Source organism: Hemicordylus capensis, chromosome 1 (genome assembly GCF_027244095.1).
Source record: "Hemicordylus capensis ecotype Gifberg chromosome 1, rHemCap1.1.pri, whole genome shotgun sequence".
In the NCBI taxonomy this organism is placed as follows: domain Eukaryota; kingdom Metazoa; phylum Chordata; class Lepidosauria; order Squamata; family Cordylidae; genus Hemicordylus; species Hemicordylus capensis.
The window spans coordinates 160,953,642-160,968,982 of NC_069657.1; the positions used below are offsets into that span (position 1 = coordinate 160,953,642).

A 15,341-nucleotide genomic window follows, 5' to 3' on the forward strand; every position below is an offset into this window, starting at 1 on the left:
TGCCAACTCAGCAACCAGGTCCGTCAGCTCAGTTAGAGACTCTGTTGGACAACAGGGTGATCAGTATACCCACAGAAGTCCCAATCTATCCTTGGTCCCTAGACTTAAGAACATACATTCAGTATAGGCCAAATCCCTGTCAGGGATCCTGGTAAGGGAGATAGTATACTTATAGACCACAGCCACCCCACCTCCCTGCCCACATCCTCTCACCTGCTCCACCACGGAGTAACCCATTGAAAGGAGCTGGGACCAAACTGGGCCATTAGCCTCTCCCGCCCAGGTCTCTGTAATGCACACCAGATAGGCACCTTCATCCAAGATCAGATCATGGATTATCTCAGGCTTATTTTGGACCGACCTGGCATTATAAAGCAATAAGGCAAGGGTCTGTGGTTTGAAGGGACTGCCCTCTAAGGCCAAAGAGGTCGTAGGCCTGATTGAGGGAGAAACCATTATTAAGTTACTAAATCCCCTCCCCCTCTTATGACCTGCTGATCTGTCAGCATCAAATATTGGTTGATTCCCCCATCACCACTGGAATGGCTGCCCCAAAGACGCCACCTGCCTCTCCATCTCCCGACGACCCAAGACACATACTTACACCAGGCTCAACTAATTGCAAGCCAGCAACAAAACAGAACTGTCCCTACCAGGAGTCTAAAACAATGCGTAGATATCCTACCCCGAAGGCCGGCCCGTCTGCCAGCAACTTGCGCCGGCGGCTGTGCTTCCAGCAGGGGCTTCCTTCTTTTAAAGGCCACAGAGTTGGAACAGCCCGATCAGCGGTCTCTCACACAGCAGTGGGCTGAGGTGGCCAGCTGCTCGGTGTCAGAGCAATCAGGAAGGACAAGCACTCAGCCAGGGTGTGGCCTGACCACCCCAAACAGGGGAAAGGGGGAGGGAGGCAGATGGAAAGCTCACTCACCTCCTCCTGAAGTCTCCTGCAAGTGCCCACAGCTTTAATTGTAAAGCTTGTTTCCCAGGCTCCACAGTCCAGCGCCATTATTTTCATCCCCAGTTCCATACTTTGGTGGCTGCTGCTCCCTTCCCTTCTCACAAGTGTGTTGGTGATTCCACCCACAATCTCCACTCCCTCCACATCCTGTGCCAAAATTGACGCAGATGAACTTGCCCTCCCCTTTCCCCCTTACTAATCTTCCTCCAGGGATGTAGCTATAATAGAGTAAGGGAGGACAAATGTCTCTGGGCCTGCAGAGTCCTGGGCACTTCCGGGAGCCCCAGAGGGTCTCCCCACATCAAAAACACTGGCTGCTCTCTGCCAAAGTGGAGTACCCAACCCCCATCCTGCATGCTGCCCCTCGCTGTTGCCACAGCCATTAACAGAAACAGGGGGGGAGAAGGGTTCATCATCTTCTTTCCCTGCCCTGCCTTCTCATGGCACCAGCAGCCTAATTGGCTCTCCTGGCTTGTGCTCCTCCTCTCCGTGGCATTTGAATGCAAATGCAGAGCAAGCCACTGCCAGCCAGGAGGAAAAGCTGAGCTCATCAAAGCAAGTAAACACTGGAAACCTATTTGCTTTGTGCATGAGAGAGAGATTTGTTCCTTTCACTTAAGTCACTGTTTCTCTCTTCCCCCCTGTATGAACGTGTGTGTGTGCGCGCGCGCGTGCGCATTTAAAAGCCCATTTGTTTGTTCTTCCACACCTACTTCTCACCCCATTTTGGAGCTTCTATCTATCTATTCATTCTATCTATCTATCTATTCTATCCTATCTATTCTATATATATATAGAATAGATAGGATAGTGTGTGTGTGTGTGTGTGTGTGTGTGTGTGTGTGTGTGAGAGAGAGAGAGAGAGAGAGAGAGAGAGAGATATTCCACCACACACACACTTCCTTCTGCATCTTTGTGTGTGTGTGTAAGAGAGAGAGATTTTCAAACTTAAAAACAAATAATTTTCAGATACCAAGCATAAGCTAAAACTATTCTAATACAGACTTGTAAGAAACCCTCCCCCACCCCAATAGTATATATTCTTGTGAGGAAATTAGTCACTACAAAAGTATTAAAAGCTTTCAAAATAATGAGGGAAGAAACATGCTCTAACAACATTTGGTTAATTATGTGCTTTTTAAAAAAAGATACTAAACTGCTTATAGCCTTAATCTGTAGGGATGTGCATGGAACCGGCTGGCTCAGTTCGGTTCGAGTCCGGACTGGACTCGAACTTGACTGGACCAGTTTGGTCCGGCACCCCTTAGAAAACCCCCCCCCCCGGTTTCGTCTGTTTAAAAAAAAAATTAAATGGCCACCGCACATGCGCAAATGGCCTCTGTGAGGCCCTGGGCCATGCCAGGCCTCACAGAGGCCATTTGCGCATGCGCGGTGGTGGAGAAAATGGCCACCATGCCAACTTACCAAGGCCCGAACGGGCCAAAAAAGCGGTTAAAACGGGCTGCAGCTGTGATAAATGAGGCCGGCGGGGGGAGGGGGAACCTTTGCAGACACACACACACCCGCAGCCTAGAGGAAGCCCCCTGAAGGGGCTAGAGGGGAAAAATTTAATTACAAACAAACCCCCCCCAAAAGCCAGAACCGTCGGGGGGGGGGGGGGTTCGGTCCAAGGTTGGGCCGAACGGGTTGTGTGTGTGTTCGGTTCGACCCCAGAACCATCAGATTGACCCGGTTAGATGTAGAACCAAACCCCCCTCGAACTTTTTGCACATCCCTATTAATCTTGTGTATGTTTTCCTGATGTCTTTGCCTTATATTATTACAATATTTATATACTGCCTTTTTTTACCAACAAAGTTATCAAAATGGCTTACATAGCAAAATACATGAGAAAATGGTCCTCTATGCCAATGTTTCTCCTTATAATACTTACTATCTTATTTTGCTTTATGCTTGTAACAGTATAAAACTTACATACGGTATCTTTTATAAGCTTGTAGTGGACTAACGTACCCCAACTTCTTGAAAGTAGCGTCACAAATTGCTAACATTAACACTAAAAATTCTCCCCTTCTCCATCACCAAAAGTACCTCTTCTTATACACTTTCTTCAAAATAATGCTTTGCAGATCAGATCATAGGAAAGTCCTTTCAAAAGCTCTCTTGGCCTTGAAATGCTTATCTGTAAATCCTAAGAAATTGGGGTAACTCCATGTAAGCCATTCTGTTGTCCTGTTTGAAATCAGTTTGATGGATATATAAACCTAAGTTGATAGCAAACTTGTGGCTTTTCCTTCTGCTTAACATATACTGTAGTCACATATATTTTCTGCTTAAATGTAGTTAATAGAAGGGATCAAACCGGGTAAGAGGTGTAAAAAAAACAACACCTAGTTGAATTTGCTTCTGAGTTTATATGCTTAGGATTGGCATTCATGTGGCTAAAAGTCAACAGAAATATTTTATAAACTCATATCCTGTGCTTTCTCCAAAAAGTTGCTCCTATGCTCCAAAGGGTAATTGGAGCCTTTGGAGGTCACAACAAAGTACTTGTTATTCTTTCCCACTTTTATCCTCACAACAATCCTATGAGGCAGGTTTGGAGGAGAGAGAGTATGTATCTTACCTAAAGTCCCACAGGGAGGGAGTTTCATGGCTTATTGGGAAAGGATTTGACCCAAATCCTAGTCTTAACACTCTAACCACTACACAACACTGGTTCTCAACTGTGTGGGTACTGATTGCAGGAGACATCTTATACAGGAGAAAAGGAGATTCAAATCCTCATTTTTAGCAGTGAGGCAAACTAGTGGGGAAGAGAGTGCTGGATATCTTTAGAGATCATAAAATAACCTATGTCAACGTCAAACCCAGACCTATCGTTATTTCAGTATATGTTCACTTCTCCAGGAGAGTATCTACACTTCTACTTTTCTTTCTAGTGCAGTCCGCCATATGAAAACACGTGAGAAGCCTCTCAGATGTATGCACTGAGTTATTTTCGGTGCTTCTCATTTCTTATGTCTTATTTCTTCTTAAGCATAGGGCTGGCCATGGCTCATTTTGTTGTCCTTGGTGTAAACAGAGAGAAAGAAGTGTCAACAAATACAGGTAATTTAGGGGAGAAAGCTGAAAGATAAACTTGCCTTTTGCTTCCCTACTTTGGGTCTGTAATGACTGAAGCCTCCTGAGGTGGCATTAAGATGTTAGAAGGTTACTCAGCTAAATATCAGCATCCATGTAAAAATTCAGCATCCATCTGAAAATGAAACATGATGTGCAATGTTCCTCTAGGATCAGTGATTTCTGATCCTGCCTCCTAGGGAAAACAGCACTTTTGGAGATAGAATTATTCTGGGATTATTCTTTGACAATCAAGCCCAAGAACAATGGATCTGGTGTCACTTGCAGATTTGAATCTAGCTAATGGGGAAGTTAACTTTGAACCTAGCTCTTCTAGATACTTAGTTAATTTCCTTGAAGGCACATACAGCAGGAAAATAAATTATCCTTCAAGGTACTGATCCCAGATACCACAATTTTAGCAAGACCATAATAGTTTACTGTATCAGGCTGATAGGAAATGTACTATGGACAAGAATAAATCTACTAGACCAGACACAGAAATTATCAAGACCAGCATCCTGTTTGACACAGTGGCGGACCGGATGCTTCCTGGGAGTCCACAGACAGAGCATGAAGGCCCAGATTTCCCCACTGTTGTACCCACCTCCCAGCGTCTGCTATCCACTGGTATACTACCTTTGAACATTGAAAACTTGGAACTGGTTTAAGATATATTGGGTATGAGAGTTCCTTATGGCACCTCTGCCATTTCCTAAAGCGTTACTAATTCATATGCTCTCCTGCTATTCCTGGGGGTAACTTTTAAGTATAAATACGGGGTTTCTCCATTATCTCTAGTCACCAACTCCTAAATACCAGGCCAGAGATATGATAAAATTGCCATTATCTGAGCTCTGGTTGTGAACCAATCCAAATGCAGGTTCTATCTATTTACTTTCCTGTATTTTTCTAATACATAGCTTTTTCTGAGCTGAACATTCTCTGAATATTTTATTTTCTCAGGAACATTTAGTAAGATCCTTTAATGTATATTTATTTATTTGGTACATTTCTATACATACAAAAACTCCTTGGGCAGTATAACATGACAGTGACATTAGAATGAAAGCAGTTCTTTGTGTTGCAAAGCAACTCCACATTAGTTGTTGTGTTAACGTTGTAAACTTTTTTTATTATTATTTGTGGCAATTGTTTTCTGTATCAAACAAATGTGTACTTTTAAATAAGAAAACCCATTTTTAAAAATAGGTCTACAATAGTAAATACACACATTAAAAACTGTTATCACATTAAGAACTATGACACATTAAAAAGGTATCCCAATGAATCAGACAGTAGATTTTCAAAATAGATGTAATATTTTTTAATAAACATAGTTATTAAAACTGCAAATGACAAACACCATCTTAAGAGGCGGCAATCCCCCTTATTTCTCTCACTCAAAGTATGTTTCAGACAAGAGTCTTTCTCAGTCTTATCTCAAGATGCTAGAAGTAGAACCCGGGGCATTTTGCATACAATATAAAAACACAAGAACAGCCCTGCTGAATCAGGCCCAAGGCCCATCCAGTCCAGCATCTTGTTTCACACAGTAGCCCACCAGGTGCTGCTGGGAAGCCTACAGGCAAGAGCTGAGGGCATGCCCTCTTTCCTGCTGTTACTCCCCTGCAAATGATAGTCAGAGGCATCCTGCCTCTGAGGTTGGAGCTGGCCTATCACCCTCAGACTAGTAGCTGTTGGTAGACCTCTCCTCCATTAATTTATCCAAACCCCTCTTAAAGTCATCCAGGTTGCCTGCTGTCACCACAGCATGTGGCAGAAAATTCCACAAGTTGATTGTGCATTGTGTGAAAAAGTACATCCTAAATTTCTTGGCAACCAGTTTTATGGGATGATTCCTGGTTCTAGTGTTATGCGAGAGGGAGAAAAACGTATCTCTTTCAACTTCCTCTACACTATGTATGATTTTATAGACCTCTATCATGTCTCCCCACAGTTGTCTTTTGTCTAAAGTAAAAAGCCCCAGATGCTGTAGCCTTGCTTCATATCCACCACCACCAATATTTATATACTGTTTTTCAACAAAAGTTTCCTAAGCTGTTTACACAGAAGAAATAACACATAAATAAAATGGATCGCCATCCCCAAAGGGCTCACAATCTAAACCAGGGCTGCTCAACTTCGGCCCTCCTGCAGATGTTGGCCTACAATTCCCATAATCCCAATTCCCATAATCCCAAGCTATTGGCCACTGTGGCTGAGGATTATGGGAGTTGTAGTTCAAAAACAGCTGGGGGGCCTAAGTTGAGCAGGCCTGATCTAAACAGAAACATAAGATAGACACCAGCAACAGTCACTGGAGGTACTGTGGTAGGGGTCGATAGTTACTCTTCCCCTGCTAATTAAAGAGAACCGACGTGTTAAAAAGGTACACCTTTGCCCTGTTAGCAGGGAAAGGTACTCTAGACCCCTGATCATCTTGGTTTCCCTCTTCACCTTTTCCAGTTCTACAATGTCCTCCTTAAGATACGGTGACCAGAACTGTACGCAGTACTCCAAATTTGGCCACACCATAGTTTTGTATAATGGCATGGTAATATTAGCAGTTTTATGTTCAATGCCCCTTCCTAGTGATTCCAAGCATGGAATTGGTCTTTTTCACAGCTGCCGGACATTGAGTTGACACTTTCAACAAGCTGCCCTCCACAACCCTAAGTCCCTTTTCTGGGTCTGTCACCACATCTGTCTTGCCAATTAACTACCACTGTCCTACCCCTAAACTATTATTCAGTTATTTATCATTGACATGTATATGCCTCTTCTCAGATTAACTTCCCAAAGCAGTTTATAGAAGAGCATAAGTAAAGAACCATACAATAAGAAACATGTTTAAATCTTTACATGTTGTGCTCTTTAGGCTCTTCTCACCCGAGAGCAAAATGGTTGTAGTTGCTCTGTGGTAGCAGTTGGAGGAGAGAGGGGGCACCTCAACTGAAACATGGGTGCTCTTCGTTCTTCACCTCAAAGAAAGAGTGTCTCCGGTCACTCTGTGGTGGCAGTTGATGGAACAGGACATGATGCACGAGCAGGTTCCTGCTGAGATGAAATATGGTTCATCATAGCTTATAACAGCTTTTGAATTAATGAGCTCGCTGAGTTTCATTATTGGAAAACTACATGTCCCTCTCTGGTTGCAGCTCTGTTAAGCAGGGATTTAATTTTACACACTCTTGCAAGTGTAACATGTACAATTCTTTCCTTAAAAAAAGATTGGAAGACTGATTTAGTACTAAATCTGATAGCAAGGTTGTATGCTTTTCTCTGTTGCAGACTGGGTAACTGGGAAATAGTGTTCTCTTCCGGTGGCAGGTTTAGCAACACCCTTCTACTGCACAAGATCTGTGGAGTAGGATTCCTGCACTTTGAGACATCCAGCCACCTGTGTAGGTGGAAGCCTTCATGTAACTTGCTTCCCCTTTCTGTTCACATTGGCATCACCCCTTTCTTGAGAACAGGCATGATGAAGAGCAGCAGCAGGTGAACCTGAATGGGTGGGTGACTAACTGGCACCTTTGTTTTAATCCATGAGATTTTATTCATCTGAAGCTAAGCTGTTTGGAGGCTCTACACCAGGCCTGCTCAATTTAGGCCCCCCAGCTGTTCTTGGACTGCAACTCCCATAATCCCCAGTCACAGTGGCCGATAGCCAAGGATTATGGGAATTGTAGGCCAACATCTGCAGGAGGGTCGAAGTTGAGCAGGCCTGCTCTATACACACACACACACACACACACACACACACACACTAGGCTCAACTCGCTTATTGAGCCAAATGATTTATCATACTGTCAGGTCTTTGAACTATGCTGGTTTCAGCACTTGACGTCACTAGGACCCCAAAATGGACAAGACAAAAATAACACTCTCCTTTAAAGGCTACAGAACTGTCATAGTACCAAAGAGGGTTTTGGTCTTGCAAACCCACAAAGCTGTTTACAATTTAAAGGGGGGGGGGAGAAGACAAGAGTGTCATGACTGGTGATCCATCCCAGTGGCTAACACTCATACTCTTTCAAAGGCCTTGCTTAAAAGAAAAGTTTTAGGTGCCATCTATGGTAAAGGTTGCCTTCATTAACCTTAGCTAATTTGTTAGCTGCACCCTTTCCTGGGGTAAAATGATTCAGCCACTGTTATACATGCACTTTTAACATCACATTATTGATATAATTCTTGGCACCCGAATAATCTGCTGCCTAAGGCAACCACCTTACCTCATGAAATAACTGACCCTTTGCCATCTTGACTGGAGTATCTTTAAGCTTATTCATTATGCGCTCTCAGTTAATGCAGGGAAATATTAAGCCCATATATCATAAGCTTTGCCTGTATTCCATGTGAAATGATTGTACACTCTAGAATATACCCCAGGATGTTCTGCAGTGCTCAAGAGTTCTACCTTGTAATTGGAAAGGAACAGCTGGAGATGAAATGTTTGAAAATGAAATGCACCATAACTGTTCTTCCCACATCTAACATCGGAGGGCAGCAAATGAGCATCATATTGTCATAGCTGTTTTAGAGCAACAGTCTGTTGCTAATCCCCCCCCCCCGAGCATCCCGTTCCCCCTCCCGTGCCAGATGTTTTCCCCAAAGTGATTTCAGATCATACACACCTCTGGAATCCCAGGGGAAGAGTAACCAAGAACAGGTGTTTTTAAGCACAAAATTGTTGCCAGTGAAAAGATTAAGAACTTACTCCTCCACTTTCTCCATGAGATTGTTTGTGGGGTGCGGGGGGACAAAACTTTGTTTCATTGCATGCATGCATATGTAACATGTAGTCCCCTCGCAACTCCTGAAACTTCCAATAAACTGGTCAAAGACACCACCATGCTTAATCTAATGTTGTGAGCCAGAATATTCAACTGCCACCTAAATAACCCAAAAAATAAAGGACATTTCATTGGATACCAAAGTTATTTTGTGATTAAGTTTGCCACAAGGTGATTCAGATAGGGCATAATAGAGCAGAGACTAGACCATGCTAAAGAAATGACCTATCTTGATAGAGGAACAACACAGGTAGTCATTTGAGAGGAAGCTTACACAATTTAGGAAGGTCAATAAATAGTATATGATAATGTCATCTCAAATAATTTTGAAATAGTTTTGCTAATCCCCGAGGAGCCACCACTGCTTTATTCAGGGAACTGATGATGCTTTTATTATTGGCAGCAAAATTTTGTATTCCCAAAGAATGTAAGAGGAGGAATTCTCCAAAATTTAAATGTTGGTTTGGTAAGATTTGGGAGTTGCTCATACAGGACAAGCTCTCTTCCCAACTAAAAGCCTCTGCTTACCCCAAATCTGGAGTACTGGTTACTTTTCACATCTCTATTGATGCCAAAAACGTGCTTAAAAAAGACTAGAAAGATTGGAAATGATGTTTATTTTATAATTGTATTTAAGATTTTACATTAGTGGCAGTTTTTGCTTCTCCTTCACTAGGAAGCTCTTGGTACCACCCAAAAAAATGTCCCCAAGGGCTTTGCAACCCTCAGGGATATATTCTTGCATGGCACAGAAGGCTCCCTGGGAAAGGGTAGTGTGTCAGAAATTGCCATTTCTCTGGTGCACCTGTGCATTTAGAGTGGGAAGTTCAGCTAGGCTGCTCTCTCACTGCATCAGTGATTCCTTGTGCTGAATGTCAGCTGGTATAAGTAGGTGGAGGTGCTCTGGGGAAGAAAATACCTATTGTATGCCTACCATTTTTCTCCAGTGGGGCTAAAATCAGCTTGTGTCATATGGAAGGCAAAAGTACAACACAATGCTCTTCTTACAATTGGCGAGAAGAGCTTCTTCCAGGTCTGTGGGGAGAGCGGGCTTTGCCCGCTCTCCCTGCAGATGAGCAGCCACTTGTAGCTGCCGACTCCATCACCGAGCCAGCAGGGGCTGTGGGGATCGGGGGCCATGTGACCCCCAGAAGTTCCAAGATGCCCCCGAGCCTGGAAGACTACTTGCAGCCTCCCTGTCGGGGGTCTACTCATGTGTCACCATGCGCCACGGCAACACACGAGCAACAAAATGAGGTTAACTGAGTGCTCGCTCCGCTAACTTCATTTAAGGGGAGGGAGAATTAGGTGGGCTAGCTGCCTTGGGAGCACCGGGCTTGCCTGCAAGCCTAGTGGTTCCCACAATTCCTGGAAAACGGGCTAAGCTCCCTTAGCCTGCTTTCCAGTGATTGTGGGAATAGCCTCAATGAAAACCAGCTGCTTGAAAATGGATAGCAACGTAACAACAATAAGCTGTACAGGGGGCTTTTTGTGCGCAGCTTCGTTAAAAAAGGGATGTTCAGGAAATAGAGAGGAAAATTCAGGACATCATGACACTACTCTAAAAGGTACAATGTCGTAATTCGTACTGGTTCTTTAGAACCTCTCTGAAAGGACTGCAAACAATTAAAAATTATACAAAAGATTATCAAAAAAGCAAACAATATGTATGAAAAGTGATGTACTTTAATAATAGGATTTAACCAAGCACTCATCCACTCAAATATGCTTATGCTAAAATACTGCTGCATGCCAAGTTCATTTAGAATAGTTTATTTAAACTACAGTGCTTAGTTATCATTCATAATTACTCCAAATCCAGGCATACACTATTGTATTATTTCACAAAGCAATATTGGAAAAACTGTCAAGTTAGTAAACTATTTCACAAAACCACTAGTAGGAATATCTTCTAAGCATGCATAAAAGTTGTATCTCAGAGCCCCAGGTAATAATAGGTTTCAAAATATTTGAAAACATTTAAGTTATTGTAAATTTTGTAAATCAGACTTATAAAAATTACAATTGTATTTTTCACAACATAGAAAAAAGGTTACAAAAGACTGCCCTTTTATCAAATTCCATCACATGGTTATGCATAAAAATCCAGTTTATATCAATATTTTATATGAAATATTACAACAGCTTTGTAAACTGGTCCATACAAGTGCCAACCTTTTCTGCTAAAGGGAGTTATGCAGCAGAAGCAGCACATTTTTCATAATCTGCTGTTTATTTTACAATAACCAGAAGTTTTCCACTTGAAACATTGCTCTCTTTTTTTGGAAAGCAGTCTTTTCTATGTCATTCCAAACTGATACAAAAGAAGTTCACACACAAAACTAGAAACCTTATTTATGTAACTATTAAGTACACCACAGAAACCATAATGGCATAAGCAAAAGTGTTCTGCTTTAGTTCTGCCCTATACACAGAAAATAACTTACATTAGAGTGTGAGCTTTTTTCTAGGCGCAACAGTGCCACGAACAACTCATATTAAAGCACATTTCAAAAGACATACTAAAGATTGTCTTTACAGGAATTGAGAATAAGGCAGACTTGAAGATAAGATTACTTAACAGCCTACTGAAATGAAAATAGGATTTTAAAGCTAGAAGTGGCAGGAAATCAAATTTCGGAATGTTTATTTTGTAGAAGAGAGGAGCTTATTTACATATGGATTGATGAATAACTATAACTATGTGTTTTTCTCCATAGAGAAACATGCATTGGGTAGATTCATCCGATTGCTGCCAAGTCAGTAAACGAACATACACTTCTGGTGGACATTGTGTGAAGCTGCTAACTGCTGTTTCCTGCAACAGACTTCCTGAGACTTGCCCAATTTCTGTAACGGAAGGTTTGAAGTTGGGCTGTAAAATCTAAGTAGAATATCAGCAATCCAGTACAGGATTGGAATTGGTGGTTAGCGGTTCACATGGCATGCCTGCCAGGAGCATACGCTAACCGGGAACCAGAAAACTCTCAACTTACTGACTTGGTGGTGACCATATGAACACCCCCCTCAACTGAACACACAATTTACTAAAGTAGTTGGAAGGTTAGAGTCTTCCAGTACACTGGACATGACTGAAGACTACACAAAGCTTCAATGTGCATATCGTGACCTGGGTCCACAGAGTTCTCATTCCATTTAGTGAGCTGGGGAACACGTCACGTGCACAACAAGACTAACAATGCACACGCAGAGCATCTATCAACCAACTAACTGACAGTGGAGCAGCCACTGTTTGCTCTGTTTTGCCCTGAACAAAAGGTTCCTGTTCCAACAGCAGCAATTTTTGGTTTTTAAATTTACTGCACTGCCCTATCTTGCAGCACTGACAGACTAATAGAATGTTAGCATTAGTGCACTAACCAGACTGCCCAAGCCCTAGCAGTGTGGATGCAGTGAAAGCCTAAATACATCTTGTAGTCTATTAAATTTGTTTTAGCCTCTTAATCCAAATTACTGGTTAGGCCAAAGTGTTGCCACTAAAACACTTTCCATTAGGTTCTTAACTCCATGTTAAAATACTGCAAAAATAGTGTTCAGATATGTAGCATATTGGTCAGCAAAATGGCAAAGAAGCAATAAATTACGGCCAAACTAGGTAACACACATATTTGTGTAGCTTTCTTCCCAATTTAAAAAAAATAAGAAAAACAGTGCAGAGGCGGGGGAAGAAGGGTTGCTTAACCCTTTCACCATGCATTGTTTTCCAGTCCAAATCACACTTCTTCCCACTTCCCCAGATAAAATGATACAGGTGCCTATCTCTCTCCCCCAGTGAAGGAAACACACTTTTAAGAGGGAAAGTGAAAAAATGGCCATCTTAAGCCTTCTTTCCCTAAATACCATTCTGCCGATTTTAACGGCAACCTCCTAAGGGGCATCAATATAAGACTATAGTTGGTTCTTAGGTAACATTTTGAGGCATCAGCTTTGGAATAAAACAAGAGTCCTTTGCTACTTGTTCAATAACATTTGATTAAAACTGCTGCAACAATTATCTCAGCTGGGAGTATGCATTCCTGAACTCCTGGGAACATGTGCACAACGGAAGAGCATGTGACATTTAACATCCATAAACTGCAAGTGCTAATGTAAACTCTTCCACAGTGGAAGTCTTAGGAACCATCCTAGTCTCCAACTTATTGGTGATCCTATTTTCTTCTCAGCCACGTTTTCCAGTTAATTATTGCATTTGACTGCTGGCCAGTTTGCTCAAAATGATCTCCTAGCATAAGGGCTCAATTGATAGTTGACTAATCAATTTTCTTCACTGGCTGGGTAAGCCCTTTTTAAAAGAACTGTCCATCTTTTTTCCTAGGACTCATCTGACAGTCCAGTGAGAAGACAGGCAAAGCCAGCCTAAATGAAAGCTGTGATTTTATGACCTGTGGAGAAGAGCTCTCCACAGTAGGAAACACCAAGGAAGAGGAGCTACTTACAGTTGTACCTTGAGAGAGTGAGTTTGAAAGTTGAAGGCAGACAGAATCCAGAAATAAGACAAGAAATCCTTCTGATTGGAAGCTGCTCATCTGCAATTGTAGGGAGAGGCAGAACAGGCCAGTTTCTAACCTAGAACTCTCTCTGCCATGTTACCAATTCAGAATGCACCATGAAATGTATATGGCTTAAATATCCTATCCTGAGTCAGTGAAAGGGCTGGTAGCAGTAACTGGGATTCTTTCATAACAGTTCCCAAAGGGGCAAATCAGGTAGCTTTAGAAGCAAGTAGTTACTGTGCAGGCTTTGCCTTTTATTAGCTGGGTCTTTTATCAGCTCTTCCAGATCACCTTACGATATAGCAGGCAAACAATTTTGTTTTAAGAAATAAAAAGCCTCGTTAGATTGCCTCTCACATGGTAACATGGGCCATATTCTTTCTGGAGGCCAATTCCAATATTAATTTATAAATGGAGATTCATACTCTGAAGTTTAATACATACCGTTTTTTACAACACACTATCCAGTTCTCAGGATAATCTTTTGTTAAGTCTTAAGCTGTAACTTAAGTTTTCACCTCTGAAAACTAGCAGAAAGGCTGTCAGCAGTATCGTCTCAAATCTATTGCCCTGCTTCAAGAATTGCCTTAATATTTCCTTAGATTCTGGGACCACCGGCGAAAATGGGCAGAGGAGAGAGGAAAGGCCGATAACTTCTGAGCTCTGCTGGCAGCACCATATCAACTTTCCTGACCTTCAGAAATAGATTGGTGACTATGCTGAATTCCCAAATTCTTCCCAAGTTCATGGTGTTGCTATAAACAGCTCAAAAACTGTCAAATTAGCCCTTGTATATACAAGGTAGATCAGAGATAAAATGTCACTCTAAGGTTAGTCAATGGAATGGACTGGCTAAAGCAAACCACAATGAGCAAACCATTAGGAAAATTAGTGAAGTGTCACAGTTTCCTATTCTATTACAAATAATGCCCCACCTCTCCGCTCCATGTCTAGTTGAAAAAGCATACAATGCAGGATTGGCCATGTGTCCTAGGACCAATATATGCACTGGCATGGCTATTTTTGTAGTGTATTAGACATGCCATTCCCTACAAAATAGTAACTTTGGTATATGAAAAAGCAACAACTGGCTTCAAGAGTACAGGATTTTCAGTAGCTGAGATCAAATTGCCTCCAATGTTTGCCTTTGTATCCTAGAAAAGCACAGTGGAATATAGGCAGACTATAGACAGAATGAAGTGGAAGAGGAAAGAAACGACTAGAGCAAATAGTATTAAGCGGTTCCAATTCAGTAAGTAATTGAAAGGAAGATGGTGCATAGTATTACACAAGCATTATTTGTTCTTCAAAACTGCCACATGGGTGTGCCCTCACACTTTCCGACTCTTGGAATCATACAATGGCATCATGCATGAGAATGGGAGGAATAACAAAGTTGAATGCAAAGATAGTGTATTTTTATACAGAAAGATCAACAGAATGTTAAAGGAGTTCAGTAAGTAGATCATTTTTTTCTAAGGCAGCAGAACAAAAAGTGACAGTACGATATAAAATTAGCTGCTGTGATTAAATGAATGTGAAATAGGCTGGGTGCCATTTTTAGAAGATACATCAGTGGACATAAAGTTCAACAGTGAACATTCCAATTCAAACATAACAATGTTAAGATTTACAATTGTGTCTGGGGTGACCAACACTAGCACACTGAGTCATAAAGCTAATCATGCTTTCTGTGGAACTCCATGGTTACAAGTTAATAAATGTTTATCTTCTTTTAGTACTACCTGGATAAATAGTAATGTTCAGTTCTTTTCAAAGAGAAAGAAATCTTAAGAACTGGTAAAACTTTACTCTCATTCCAACACAGCTACTAAACAAGGAGATCAGAAGAAACAAATTAGCATTTTCTTCCAGACTGTCCTAAACAAATTATTTAATCAAACACTTTCAGGTCACAGTATATCATCCATTTTTTAAAAAAATTAAAAAACCCTATATTTTCTGTACGAATAGGCTTTGAAGTAGAAT

At 41.7% G+C, this 15,341-nt stretch overlaps 1 protein-coding gene across 9 annotated transcripts in view; it reads left to right on the forward strand.

The window, feature by feature from the left end:
• The window catches only part of LOC128322765 (uncharacterized), a 40,910-nt gene that overhangs the window by 6,972 nt on the left and 18,597 nt on the right, over nucleotides 1-15,341 (forward strand). For 3 of the 9 annotated variants that reach the window (XR_008305983.1, XR_008305982.1, XR_008305984.1), the window contains exons 2-3: nucleotides 13,175-13,312; nucleotides 13,955-14,062. The exons of 2 other annotated variants lie outside the window; for them this stretch is intronic. The gene's annotated coding sequence lies outside the window, so the exon portion shown is untranslated. Of the gene's footprint in view, nucleotides 1-13,174; nucleotides 13,313-13,954; nucleotides 14,063-15,341 lie in introns of those variants that run through there. 4 more of the 9 variants (XM_053244670.1, XR_008305985.1, XM_053244683.1 and 1 more) reach the window with 4 other exon arrangements.